Here is a 15,666-nt window from a genome sequence, read left to right as displayed (position 1 = left end):
GACAATACATCGCATGTACGCAGTCCGATGCCTGCAACTGAAAATATGATTGTATACCGTTATATTTATGTCTTAAAAGTATCTTCAACAAATCATCGTAATAAAAAAACAAACAAACTTCAAAAGCAGACACGTTTCAGTTATGCACTTTCCCACTTTCACATTTTACCGAGACGTAAATAATCATCACCATTTTCAACCAAATATATACGAGTTTTCAATTTCAAATTAATTGTAAATTAATTTTAAAATTGAGTAACAATTTTGTAATTATAATAAAATTGAAGGTTTATGCTTAAATTATATAATTTTCACTTTATTTTCATTTTCTTTAACTTCTTATTTGCTGTTACATTTCTTTCCAAAATTGTGAAATTTGATTAATTATAAAATATTTAATATGCATATCAAATTAAAGATTACGATAAGAGCTTTAATATGATATATTTTATGAAAATATTTGATTTAAAATATAAAAATTAAATTTGTTTAAATATTAAAGTTTTATAAATTTCTCTCTCCTCTCTCATCTTTTTTGAATAAATATATTTTAAATTCTTTTTAATTAATATTTTATTTTTAATTTTTTTAACTTATTTTTTTTGTTTTTCATAATATCAAATTTTATAATTGTGATTTCTTTTAAATTTTTTCAATTATCAATTCAAATATATTCAATTAAAATTAATTTTATATAAATATAAAAATTAAAAATATTTTTTCGTGCATTGCGCGGGATGCAAATGCTAGTATTAATTAATTAAAGGGATGATGACCGAAAAAATTGAAAATGTTAATTGTGCAATAAATTGAAAGAAAGAATATTATTTCAATGTTTCAAAACACAGTATTGGAATACAAATTTGATAAAAATTTGTACATTAACTAATTGGCAGTTAATCTTATTAGAAAAGTATAACATTTGGCTAGTCTTTCATAAAATACTCAAATGATCGATAAAAAACTTAGGCATGACCTTATGCCTTGCTAAAGGCTTGCAAGTTGTGTGTGTTAGTTTAATTAATAGTGTGATTAATGAATGAGGCCAAATATCTTATATTCAAATTTATTATTGTACGATTTATAAATTTAATTATTAATTTACCAAAAAAAAAAAACTTTCATGACCATCACACAATCTTTTAAATATTTATTTTTTCTAAAAAAAAAAGACGTGCAAGTTATGCCTTGTATCATCGTCACATAAGACTCATTGAGTTTACTCAAAATGAATTAATAAATGGATCGGTAGCGACAATATATTTCAAATTTTTGAAAAATTAGAACAGAAAAGATAAATATCACTTTTTTCTATTGTTTTAGCGTTTTAACACACAAAAAAAAATCATACTAGTTATGATAAGTGTAAAAAAATACCCAACATATTAAAGTTGTATTGTTTGTGTATCGTAAAAAAGTTTCAACATCTAAGTTTTTATGTCTATACAGCCGAATCTCCACCATATAGCTTGCTGATATGTGACATGACAATCAATTTTTTTTTAAAAAGATGAAAAACATGAAGAAAAAAAAAATGTCCAACTCACCCATCTCTCTCTCTTTCTCTACTTATTTTTTATTTTAAAAATAAACACCCGAAGGATGAGGGGTTAGTCATACCCCCAACCTGTAAATAAACATCAACCAGTATCCCAAACACGACGTTGTCCAAAAGTGACAACGCCCATCGTAATCAACAAGGAAAATAGAGAACAAACGAACTAAAAGACATACATAGACGTGACTCAAAAGTGACCACATTCAGATGACAAAAAAAAATAAAAAAGAAAGTAAACTAACTAGCATCATGAAATCTAAATCTAAAGTTAGGATAATCAAGCTAGTGCTTATGCAGGATTTGAGTGAAACGGACCCGCCAATGATGGATAAGTTGTCGGATCGAGGCAACTGTATGTCGAATATTAGCAAAACCATGATGCCCAACAGACATGAGTAAAACGATAACCACAACATTCAACTCAATCCAGATATGAGCTGAGAAAAGAACAGCCAGCTTAAGACCATCGAGAAAGGAAAATAACTCAGCCTCAAAACTGGAAGTGGCAGCGTAAGAGGTATAGAAAGCAGTAAGGAAGGCTCCAATGTGATCACGAACCACTCCTCCACTAGCACCATGCTACGTCTGTGAGTTATAAGATCCATCTGTATTCAGCTTCACCCATGGGGACTCTGGGAGGATCCAACGCACCATAATGGAGCGAAGCGACCTCCTCACGGAGGAAGCTAGTGGCATGAAATCAACCGGGGGACACATCCTTGCCAATGGGTGTCGGCGAGTGTCCCTGCTGCAACAAGAAGATGAAGATGATGAGTAACTTGCCAAATCACGTGAGAAGCATGAAAAGGAATAGCTCTATGCTTACGGCTATTCCTTTCCGTCCAAAGGAACCACATAGTCAAACAAGGAATCAGAAAAGAAATATGCCTCTTGGCCTCCCTAGGGAAAGCATGCTGCCAGTGACCTAGTTTACATGCAATATCATTGCTCGTGTGAAAAGGTGTGTGCACAGAAGGAAACCAAGAATCAAAATGAGTCAAGACAATCAAAGCGGCCTCACTCCATAAAAACACATGCAGAAACGACTCAAACTGAGGAGGCACACAACACAAACACATGGAGGCAAGGAAAATGGCCAGCTACTGGAGATGAGAATCAACAAGAAGAAGATCAATTATTAGAAGCCATAAGAAAATAGAAATGGTGGGAGTAAGACAATCACTCCAAATATAAACAAACAAAGTCTGCCTCCGGACAAGATCCCAAGCAGAGGAACTCGAGAACTCACCGTGGCTGGTCAAATCCCATCACATCACATCCTCCGTCCCCAGTATAATCGGCGTCCGACCGAGGGTGTCAATCAAGTCAACAGAAAGATCATGCAAGCGAGTCTTGTTCCAAACAAAATCATGCCAAAAATCACAAACTCTAGTGAAAGTGTGATCATTTCCGAAATGACTATATGAGCTCAAGGGGTGTGCGATCCCCGAACACTCCAAAATTACCAACAAAAAACATTCTTTGCATAAAGTAATCTTCAAACCACTGCAAGATTTCATATTCACCTTCACTGATGTCAATCTTCCTCACTATCTAAACCCAAAATAAGCAAGATTCGAGCTATACCATTTTCCCCAACATCATCGCCGATTTCTACAGCAATCTATGGCGCTAAACATTTTTTTTGTTTCTTTTTATTTAACTTACTAAACATTATATATGTTTAAATTAAGTACATAGGCATGGCTTTTACAAATGAAATAATCCAATTCACAATGAATTACAACAGAAAACATCTCAATTGAAAGCATGTTTACACAAAATATTAATAAAAATGAACTCAATTCCCAGAAAACTAATGAATGAAAAAAGTACGATACCAAAAATTATGTTTTTTTCTATAAAAAATAAAATAAAATAAAAAATGCTTTGTAAGAAACTGAGCTCGCTGCTCTGGGTCTACCGAGCTGATGCTGGATGCTGTGGATCTGCCGATCTGGCTCTGCCGGGCTGATGCTGGCTGCTCTGGCTCTGGCGATCTGATGTTGGCTACTCTGGTGATGTCTGTTCTGGTGTTGTCTGCTCTGGCTTTGCAGCTCTGGTGTGTGGCTGCTCTGACTTTTTTGCTCTGGTGTAGCTGCTCTGGCTCTGCTGCTATGCTCTACCGAGCTGATTCTGGAAAGAAAACAAACAAACAAGAAAAGACGCCGAGTCGAGATGAAACTCTTCCTGCAAGAAGATTATCGTCTCGGTAGTGCTCACGGTGTTGGCGAATCTTCCCCAAAAGTAAAACGGCGATGTCTCGTTAGAAGTAGCACCACAATCTGACGAGCTCCGGCGAACAGAATAAGATCAAGAACTGAGCAATATGCAGTGAAAATGAGTGAGGAAATGCAGATTTTCATGTGTCTATTGCCATGCCTCTAGACTTTTATTTATAGGCATCTCAACACTCATGAGGGAGATTAAATCCTCAATGATGATGATTAAAACCAAGAAACTGTTATGAACGTTATAAATTCAAAACATTTGAATTTGTTGTTACAAATTGATTCTGCATCAATGGCAGAAATCAAATCTGTGCAGTTTCGAAAACTGCTACTGCTTGGAGAAACTGTTCTGCCTGGAAGATTGGGCTTCGCGGGTTGGGCTGTTACAAAATACAATCGAGCCAAAATAAGTCCAACAAGCCCAAATGTATTTTGTCCAAAAATTATATAGATTGGACCCAAACACCACCCAAAGCACCAATTGCCAAGATCCAAGATTCAAGTCCTTGACCGCGGCCCGCCCGTCCGATCGATCCTCGGCGGCGACGACGCACGTGTGTGCGCGCGCGAGGCTAAGGCTTTCATCCAAGCCCACTAGTAAGCCCACAAGTTATTAGCTCCATGAGCATTGCTATTTTTATACAAGAGTATACTTCTCTTGTTTTTCAATGTGGGATAACACTTCCAAGTGTTATTCCCTACACAACATCCAAACTTTGATATACAATATCTCACTCACCGGAAATCGATTTTGAGACATCAAGTATACTACGTTCATCTACTCGAGACGTAGATTAACATCCAATAATTATTTCAATTAAATAACGAATATTTAATTAAATAATTATTTTCCAAATTGGCTTAAAACCAATATTTCCAACAATCCCCCACATGAGTGAGAAAGCCGTATGCAAAAGTATGCAGACACTTAGCTCAGTCCTCTTAAGAAACAACATTGCATTTGGAAATGTAGCTTATGGCTTTGAACCTACCATAGTCAATCTTATCGAGTATACCGACGGCCTAGTGGATATGGTTCCTTGAACTAGTCCTACTCGGTGTATACTTAGTCAACAATATTGACACAATATTGCTCCAATCCTCATTCGTTCTTACGTTTGTGTCTATTACAGGCCTTGGAACACCCCTTTGGATTCATAAGTGTTTCAATCGAAGCGGCCACACTTCACACTTATATAGGTAACTCTTAACTCAAGTATCCTGCTATACTTGTCCTCATTGAAGAATTCTAGAGTCATTAAAAGTCAAAGACTTAACCTCACCACATGCAGGTTTCCGAACACTCACTGTTCTACAAGGAATAGGCAAATCGAGTGTTCAACACACGGATTCTCATAACTTAGTTGTCCCATTGAACCAAGTTCTTGGGATCCTCCAGTCATCATTGTTGGGTTTCCACTATGATCATCCTTAAGATGTGGATTTCAAATCCATTCCCCCTAACAGCCTATACATTTGATCTCGATGGATACTTTTAGTCAATGGATCAGCTATATTATCAATTGATCTCATATAGTCAATTGTGATTACTCCACTCGTGATCAGATGTCTCACGACATTATGACGTCGACGAATATGTTTCGACTTACCGTTATACAAATTATTTTGTGCTCGTCCGATAGCAGCTTGACTATCACAATGAATTATCACGGACGACACAGGTTTCGACCAACATGGAATATCCTCGAGGAAATTTCTAAGCCACTCGACTTTTTCACCAGCTTTATCCAAAGCTATAAATTCGGATTCCATGGTCAATCTAGCAATTCAAGTTTGCTTCTTGGATTTCCAAGATACAGCACCACTCCCCACAGTGAACATATAACCGCTTGTTGAGAACGAGTCTTTTGCATCAGATATCCAATTGGCATCACAGTACCCTTCAAGTACAGGGGGCTCCCTAGTATAATGAATTGCATAGTTCTGAGTATATTTCAAATATCTCAAAACTCTTTCAAGAGCTTTCCAATGTTCATTACTAGGATTGGCTGTAAAGCTGCTCAACTTGTTGACCGAGCATGCTATATCGTGATGAGTGCAATTTGTTAGATACATCAAGCTCCTAATAATCTTAGCATATTCTGTTGCATCAACAGGTTCTCCCTTATGCACATTCAAATGTACACTAGGTTCCCATGGCGTCTTAGCTATTGGTTTGTCAAAAGCATTGAACTTCTTTAACACTTTCTCAACATAGTGAGATTGTGTTATAGCAATACCATCAGGCTTTCTTAGAATTTGAAGACCAAATGACGGATTGTTGGGAACTTAATGAAATATTCTAATCCTAGTTTTGATGATACCAAAATCAATATATAGGTTTCACTTGTAATAGACTAGAACTGTTCGAACTCAAGTGTTAGAGTTCTTTTCTAGTTTAGTTGCTGTTCTGAAGACTGAAGACTGAAGTTGCCGACTGTTGATGATTTAAGGTAGAGTCAAATACTGATATTTGACTAACCAGTCCAAGAATTAATTACGACTGATTATTTAATGCGAGCCACGTGGATTCAGTGGACTGATACTAAAGTCAAGTATCAGTTTAACATTCTTCCTCGGACTGAAGCTCCAAAGCTTAAAGGAAGCCACGCACTCCAGTAGTACAGCCGCATTAAATGCAGAGATTTCAATTATCGTCCTTTCTCTGCAGAGCCTTACTTTTTGGTGATTACCTTTTTCAGAGATGCCCAATCTCCTGCTCTCAAAGTAGCCGTTCTCACCAAACAAAGGAACCTTGAAGATTGAAGCCTCAACAAAGTTCAAATCTATCTCCAACGGATGAATTCTTGAAGACCATTTCAGCCAACAGATCTATTCAAGACCTCTCCTATAAATAGAGCTCAAGGATCACTTCAATCTTCACCGATTCAACTACATAAGCTGAAACGATGCCGAATTCGTCACTCAGCAATTCAAAGCCATTTCAAAGTTTGAATCGAAGAAAAGAATCACAAAGCCAAAAATCAGTAACTGCTGATTACATACATTCTCTTAGAACTTAGGCAAATATTGTATATCCAAAGCCTAGGTATAACTGATTACAGATAACATGTTCTCTGTAATCTACTTGGCAAGTTTTCGAACCTCTTTGAGCTGTAAGGAGTTCAAACTAGTGTTCTGACTCCAAGAGATCTTAGTCTTTGTGGAAAGGCATAGTTTTGTCTCAGTGAAGCTAAGAGTGAGAAATCTAATTCAGTGTGTTGGTACTGAAGATTGGATATTTGGTTGTTTAGGTTTGCTGTGCACCCGTAAGTACAAGCTCAGTGAAGTTGTTAGCCTGATCAACTGACCGTGGATGTAGGAAGTGTTTTCCAAACCACGTAAATATCCCTTTGTTGTTTATCGCTTTCAGTATTTACTTTCTTTATCTGTGCACAAACGTTTTATCAACTGAAACTGATTAATAGCAAAGTGAAACATAAACCTTGACAACTTGTTTAATCACAAAGGCTATTTCGAAAGAAAAGTTTTTCGCTGCTAGTAATATTAATCGAACTGATAAATCTTCGGATAGTCAGTGAGATTCATATTACTCCTCTGTTTTACAAACTCGACTGAAGCCTAAATGTATCAGTTAAAGTCTTTGACTTAACTGATAACTCCTTACTGAAGAGTATTCAGTATCAGTCGCCAACCTAAGTCTTGCTAAACTCTTTTAACTGAAAAAGGTTGTGTCAGTTTGTTTTCGTTTGAAAAATAACCTATAGGTGTATCCCCCCCCATACACCTATTCGAGACCCCAAGGGACCTAACACGGATGAGTCTCCATCCGAGGACGGCTCGTCCATATGGTGGTGGAATTGGCCAAAGAGGAGAATTGAGTGAGAAAAATGTTCGAAGTTTGAGATTTGCTTTTGTAATTATGTTGATGTGAATAGTTGGGGACTGAAGAAATAGGGTTTTAATCGTGGGATGATAAAATTGAGAAAATGGGTATGTGGCAGAAGGTGGGTGAAGGTAAGCAAATGAATTATCTTTAAATCATACTTAAATATCAACATATAAGCTCAATAAACTGCCGTCAAAATTTAAGAAGATTCTGTTAGAAAGATGACGGTAAATTGGATGCTGTTAAACTGGTTCTTTATATAATATATAGATTTTACAACTTTTTATTTATGTTTGTGTATGAAAATATTTATTTATTTTTTATAACGCGTAACAATCTATAATAATAATGTGTAATGCTAACTTTCTTTATTAGATAATTTTTAAAATTTATTTAATAACTATAATTATCATTACACTTTATACAAACTTAAAAATTTTACATTTCCAAATTCAGGATTTTATTAAGTAATTGATGTGGATTATTTTTTTTATTTTTAAAATATATTTTGTAGTATTTCTTTATATTTTGATTTTGTTTAATATTTATTTTACTTGTTTAAATATATCATTTATATTCGATGTTCGTCGTGCATCGCACGAATGATGCTAGTATGTAAATATGTGTGAATTTTAGAAGTGATATTAATGATGGCCAAAAAATGAGTAAGAAGACTGGTGGACGTCGCCAACCACCAAATAATTCCTGCGGAATTACCAAAATAAATTAGTATAATGGTAAGCAGGGTCGATCCCACAGAGAGCAGTTAAAAATTATTCAAATCCCTAAATCTATAAAAACGGTGATGCCACCACGCCTTAATTTTGAGAAGAATTATTAATTAAAACTAAGAATGCAACAAATCAAATAGAAATAACTCTTGAAATAAATCAATAGAAAGGTAATTCGGCTCAAATAAATCCACACTAATTTAATCTCTGATCCTCGACGCAATAATCAATTAATCCCTATTAACCAACGAGTTATAGGATACCGTGATACGCACTGACATACCCCAATTCCTACTTACTATATCGATAGACAGCTAGATACGCTAGTCTTGTCTATTTCCCTTATTAAAATATAACCTAGCTGGATACGCCAGTCTTAGATTTAATATTCTAATAGCATTAAGGTGAAGGAACCCCATTTATATCAATTATCCTAGATACGCTAGTAATAATTAATATACCAATTAAATCCTACTACGAACATGGTAGTTTTGTCACTAATCAGCCCTATTCCAACAATTACGGATTGGAGGTGCTAATTGACTTTAATCCAATTAAACCTAAGTTGATCAGGCTTAAATAAAATCAGAATTATCATTGAACCTAGGAATTAATCGGAATCAATAGGAATCAATTTTAAACCAATTATGTCTCTTAGATAATTAAATTAGAGTTTCATTATTCTCGCCGAATTAAAGGTATAGCTACTCATGCTTAAATTAAGAACAAGCAAAGAAATAACAGTAAACATAGAACAAGAGAATAAATTAAATTGCAAAGAAAATAAAATAATCACTCTGGAATGAAAAGAGAAATCTGCACTAAAAACTAAAGCAAAAAGATGAACGTAATCAAAGTAAACTAATAAGTCTAAGTCTAAAGTTTGCGGCTGCCAAAGGAAAGATGATCTCCAGCAAAGACGAAAATTAGGGCAAGGAATTATATGTTTGAAAGACGAAAACTAAGCCCTATTTATAGATTTCAAATCAGTCTTGATCACTATGGAAGTTGCCATGCAAAGTAGAACTCTAAAGGCAATAAAATCGTGCAAGATAAGGCAACTTCCAGCTGGCGTACTCAGCAAGTAATCTCCACTCTGGCGAAAATCGCGGCTCTCGCCAGAGGAACGGCTGTCGTCAGAGAAACGGACCTCGCCAGAGAAATGGCTATCGCCAGGGGAACGGGTCGCGCCAGAGAAATGGCTATCGCCAGAGAAATGGTGATTTCTCTGCTCTGCCTTATTTCTCTGCTCTGACTTCGCTGCGATGACTGGTGATTTCTCTTACTAGTGATTCCTCTGCTCTGATATGTTGATTTCTCTGGATTTGATTTCTCTGCAGTTCGGGGCTTCCTCTGCTCTGGCACCTTTCTCATCTGCTCTGACTTTCGGTTCCTCTGGCGATTCACTTCGCTGCTCTGGAGATTGACTTCGCTGCTCTGGCTATCCATTTCGCTGCTCTGGAGATTGGTTTCTCTGACGCGGGGCTTCGGCTGACTTCTCTGGTCTGGTCTGGAGCGCGGGCTTTGGCGACAGAGCTATGCTGCTCTGCTCTGGCTACAGAGTTATGCTAAAAACACCCTCTTTAGCCCCAAAATCTCCAAAATTGTATTCTTCCATCTAAAAACCTAAATCTCCTGAGAAGCATCAAACAAGCCATAAAACGCACCAATTTCCAGAAGATTTTCTTAAAATAAAGCTCATATAAACCCCAAAATTTAGCACAATTAAGCATAAATCAAAGACATTTTGTGTATGAACGAAATAAATAAATAAATAACATAATGATTTTTTATGGACGGAGGAAGTAGTTTGTAATTCTCTCTCCACACACGCACATACAACATATATACATATGTGTGTGTGCAAATATCTATTGGTTACAAAATAAGGTCTGAAAAAATAGTACTCCCCCATCCACCATAAATGTACCCAGTTTGTCATTTTCGATTGTCCATCATAAATGTATACATTCTATTGTTGGCATGTTTACCACTCATAATAAAGTGAGACTCTTACCCTACTCACAATACACTCAATCATTTTATTAAAACTCGTGCCATTTAGAAGTGAGTACATTTAGAGTAGACAAAGTAAGTAGTAAATTTTATTTATACAAATTATGGAATCTCAACTACAGCTAAATGTAGTTTTTTTTTATTGATTTTACATAGTTCTTTTGTAACACCCTAATCTAATTAAAGTGTTAAAATGAATTTAAATGACTTTTGACAGCGAAAAACATAAGGATTTAAATTATAAAGAAATTCAAAGAAATAAATTCCTAAATAAAATATTTGAAATAACTTTAAAAGAAGGCCAGCCATGGAGGAAAAGCTAATATGATAACATTAAACCTGATAAGTTATATTAAAATCTCAAAAGTAGTTTTAGACTTTGAAACTATACAAGCAAAAGGCTAGATGTAACTACGCCATCATATTTTTCAAAATATATATATACTTGACGCGCCCATTCGATCCTCCACGCGTCTCCAACCTTAGTTACCTGAAAATATTAAATATGGGATGAGCATATGAAATATACTCAGTGTGGGAAACATGCAATAATTGTCCACGTTAATAAAATGGTCAACACATACGCACTGCAGTGTACTGATAACTGAAATTCGCACGGTGGCATACCAAGGACTTTAAAGTCCTGGACCCATTGAGCAGGCCCTTGGCGAATAGGTTGCAACCCTAACTGTAACATGAAATCGCATTGTGGCATACCAAGGACTGTGAAGTCCTGGACCCATTGAGCGGGCCCCTAGCGATATAACTGAATTTACAACACATATGGCAAACACATAATATTAAAATGTACAACAATTAACCACGGCATGTACTGAAATAAATCCCACACCTGTAACTTGAACTTGAAATTAACTGCGAGAATTTAAAGTTCACGTTCCTAGTCGCGCCGCACCTAGTCATATAAATTCAAATAATAAAACATAAGGGCCTAATTGATCTTTATTAGCAAAATAATCTATACTTTAGAAAATTATTCATGAAAGTCTTTAAAAAAACTAAAAATTAGGAAATGATAATTAAAGAAATAATTGTGGGCTTAAATAAATTATACTTGCTATTAAAAGATTAACTAAGTCAAAAGCCCAATAGATTAAAAACAAATAAGGCTCAAGCCCATACTTAAAGCCCAACATCTCTCTATCTCTCTCTTAAATCCCTCTCTGCACTCTCTATTCAACACACACACACACACTCTCACACACACTCACACACCAGCGCACCCTCTCTCTCTCTCCCTCGTCTTCCGCCGCCGCCGCCCGACCGCGGCGCCGCCCGACGTCTCCCTCTCCTTCCCAGCCTTCCTCTCTCCCCCAACCTCTCTCTCCGTCGCGGCCAGACAACCATCTGACGCCGCCCCCTGCTCCGGCGAGCAGCCAGCAGCTGCCGCCTCTACTCCCGCCGTCAACAGCGCAGCTGTAGCGCCGCTGGGACAGCAGCACCGCAGCAGCCACCAGACGCCCTCTCTTCCTCTTCTAAACCCTATACCCCAAATCCTCTTCAACTTCTTCTATTTTCTATTCCAAGTTTTCTAATTTCCTTTTTCTGTAAAAAAAATTATGGATATGAATTCTATTTGATTTCTTATGAAATATAGATAATAGATTTGATGATGTGTATGCATGTTTTGGATTTGAAGAATGAGATTTCTCGTAGAAAATCTGGTTTTGGCATGAATTGGAAGAAACGATTGAGATGCTGAAATAAAATTACATAAGCTCTTTACAAGAATTAAAATTTACCAATTGATGATGTGCAGTGAGAAGTAGCCGATTGAGTTTGTACGGTGAAGTGCACAGATGAGGAAAAAAAAAAAAAAACGAATTGGGGAGGAATTGAAGTTTAAATAAGGTGAATTTCTTGCTCTTCAAGGATTTGAAAGTGAAATTTGTGGCTGAGGACAAACACTTGCTCCCTAAGAATTAAAATGTGTGGCTGAGGATGAGAAAAATCGAGAATTGCGGCTGGATAGGGAGAAATTAATAAAAATGTGATTGAAAAATGATAACCAGAGTTTTGGGCTCTTAAGGGCTGTAAGTAATTTGAAATAAGGCCCAATAGACAATTTGAAATGTTCAATTATGGCCCAAAAGTAGAGAACTATGTAAATATTTATAAATGATCAACTTGAGCATAAAAATTTTCATTTGCTAAAATAATAATCTGTAATCTAAAATTCTTTATCTAACTAGGGGCGCGACTATATATTTTACGAACATGCTATATAAATATTCTTTTCATGATATAAAAAAAATGGTTAAAAATTTAAATAATGCAATCAAACAAAATAATTAAATAATTAAATGGGTTTCGGGCTGTCACAACCCTACCCACTAAATGAAAATTTCGTCCTCGAAATTTAACTTACTTGGTTCTAAGTGGGGATAGCGAGCTAGGATTTCTTCTTCACGTTCCCAAGTTGCTTCATCAGGTCCGTGCCTAGTCCACTGAATTTTTACCAAGGGTATTTCTTTACCTCGCAAAACCTTTACCTTTCGATCTAGTATGACACTCGGCTCTTCTTCGTACGTGAGGTCCTTATTGATTTGAAGTTCTTCATGATGAATGATGTGACTAGTCCTTTCAGATTGTCCATCTGTTTGTGGATGATATGCTGTCGAAAAATTGAGCTTAGTTCCCATGGCTGCATGTAAACTTTTCCAAAATCTGGACGTGAATCTTGGATCTCGATCAGAGACAATGGATACTGGCACTCCATGTAGTCTCACCACCTCTTGCACATACAATCTCGCCAATTGGTCCATCGAATAAGTCATCTTTACAGCAAGGAAGTGTGCTGACTTAGTAAGTCGATCCACGACTACCCAAATTGCATCGTGACTGCGTGTTGTCTTCGGAAGTCTCACTACAAAATCCATTGTAATGTGTTCCCATTTCCATTCGGGTATCTCCAATGGATTCAACAATCCAGACGGTCGTTGGTGTTCGGCCTTCACTTGTTGGCACGTCATACATTTTCCAACATATTCAGCTATCGATCTCTTCATGCCTCTCCACCAAAATGTTTTTCGAAGATCTTGATACATCTTGGTGCTTCCAGGATGTGCCGTGTAGGTCGTGCAGTGTGCCTCATCCAGAATTTCCTTTATCAACTGCTTGTCTTTAGGGACACAAATTCTGCCTGCATATGTAAGCGTTCCATCATTTGCCAACGAGAAACCCATATTATCATGGCTAAGTCCCTTATTCTTTATCTTCTGGAGGAAGTCGTTGGTTTCTTGGATTTTCTTAATTCGATCTCGTAATGTAGGCCTAACAACTAGCGTTGCGAGCATAGCTTCCTTGGCATTCGGAGTTATCACTTCGAGTTTCAACTTTTCAAATTCTCTTATCAAAGTCTCCTGTTGAGTCATCATCAAAGCTAGTTGTCCTTCACCTTTTCGGCTAAGTGCATCTGCCACCACATTAGCCTTTCCTGGGTGGTACTGTATAGTACAATCATAATCCTTCACGAGTTCTAGCCACCTTCTTTGTCTCATGTTCAGCTCTTTCTGTGTGAAGAAATATTTCAAGCTTTTGTGATCGGTGAAGATCTCACATTTTCCTCCATATAGGTAATGTCTCCAAATCTTTAGCGCATGAACTACGGCAGCTAGCTCCAAATCGTGTGTAGGGTAATTATGCTCGTGTGGCTTCAACTGTCTGGATGCATAGGCAATAACTTTCCCTTTTTGCATCAGAACACATCCCAAACCTTGCTTCGAGGCGTCTGTATAAATGACAAAATTATCTGATCCATCAGGTATGGTTAATACTGGTGCTGTCGTCAACCTTCTTTTCAGCTCCTGAAAACTTTGCTCGCACTTATCAGTCCATTGGAACACAACTCCTTTCCTTGTTAATTGTGTCATCGAACCCGCTATCTTTGAGAATCCCTCGATGAATCTTCTATAATAACCAGCGAGTCCAAGAAAACTCCTTACCTCACTTGCATTTGTAGGTGCCTTCCAATTACTTACAGCTTCAACCTTAGCTGGGTCCACCTCAATTCCATTTCCAGTCACCACGTGACCAAGAAAAACTACTCGGTCTAGCCAAAATTCGCATTTCTTAAATTTGGCATAAAGTTTTTCACTCCTCAATGTTTCCAAGACGATCTTAAGATGCTCTTCATGTTGTGCATTATCTCTTGAGTATATCAAGATGTCGTCGATGAAAACTATGACGAACTTGTCCAAATATGAGTGAAAAACACGATTCATCAGGTCCATAAATACCGCTGGAGCATTGGTTAGACCAAATGGCATAACTACAAACTCATAATGACCGTATCTTGTCCGAAAAGCTGTTTTCGGTACATCGCTACCCTTTATCTTGAGTTGGTGGTAGCCCGACCTCAGATCAATTTTTGAAAACACCTTTGCACCCTTCAATTGGTCGAACAAATCTTCTATCCTTGGTAGAGGATACTTGTTCTTGATGGTAAGTCGATTAAGCTCACGGTAGTCGATACACATACGCATTGTCCCATCTTTCTTCTTAACAAACAAGACAGGCGCTCCCCAAGGTGATACACTTGGCCGTATGAATCCTATGTCCAAAAGCTCTTGTAGTTGTGTTTTTAATTCCTCCAATTCCTTTGGCGCCATCCTATATGGTGCTTTTGAAACGGGTGCTGCTCCAGGCATTAAATCGATCGCGAACTCCACTTGCCTATCTGGCGGTATTCCAGGTAAATTCTCGGGAAAAACATCGGAGTAATCACGTACCACTGGAACACTTTCGAGAGTAAGTTCTCCATCTTCTTTGCCTACGATGCTTACGAGATAAGCCTCACCAAAGCCTTTGTTCAATATCTTTATTGCTTTCATCGCAGATATCATCATAGGCATTCTTCGTAACTTTGATCCTTGAAATGAAAATGCTTTCTCTCCCGACACTTTAAAAACAATTTCCCTCTCGTGACACTTAATTGTCGCGAAGTTTTGACTTAGCCAGTCCATTCCCAAGATCACATCGAAGTCATGGATTTCTATGAGGTATAAATCAGCTTCAAGCTTTTTATTTCTAAAGTTCAAGGGAATTCTCCGAGCAATCCTATTCGTCTTAATGCATTCTCCAGAAGGGACACTTATGTTCAAGGCTAAGTTTTCTACTTCACAAGGGATATGATTCTTTTGACAAAACTTAGCAGAAATGAACGAGTGCGAAGCTCCAGAATCAAATAGAACAACCGCTGGTGTTCCAGATATGAGTAACGTACCAGTCATTGTGTCGTCGTCCTCCGCTGCTTCTTGATCT

General features: G+C 37.1%; 1 long non-coding RNA gene across 1 annotated transcript; it reads right to left on the bottom strand.

Annotated features, from left to right (window-relative positions):
• Positions 1-10,551: 10,551 nt before the first annotated feature.
• LOC131011722 (uncharacterized) lies at positions 10,552-12,208 on the bottom strand. Its single transcript, XR_009097096.1, has 3 exons — positions 12,147-12,208; positions 11,237-11,299; positions 10,552-10,876 (listed from the first exon to the last, which is right to left on the bottom strand). It is a non-coding gene; the product is annotated as an uncharacterized LOC131011722 (long non-coding RNA).
• Between the last annotated feature and the right edge of the window lie 3,458 nt (positions 12,209-15,666).

This window comes from Salvia miltiorrhiza, chromosome 2 (assembly GCF_028751815.1).
Source record: "Salvia miltiorrhiza cultivar Shanhuang (shh) chromosome 2, IMPLAD_Smil_shh, whole genome shotgun sequence".
Lineage (NCBI taxonomy): Eukaryota > Viridiplantae > Streptophyta > Magnoliopsida > Lamiales > Lamiaceae > Salvia > Salvia miltiorrhiza.
This window is presented reverse-complemented; position numbering and strand designations above follow the sequence as displayed.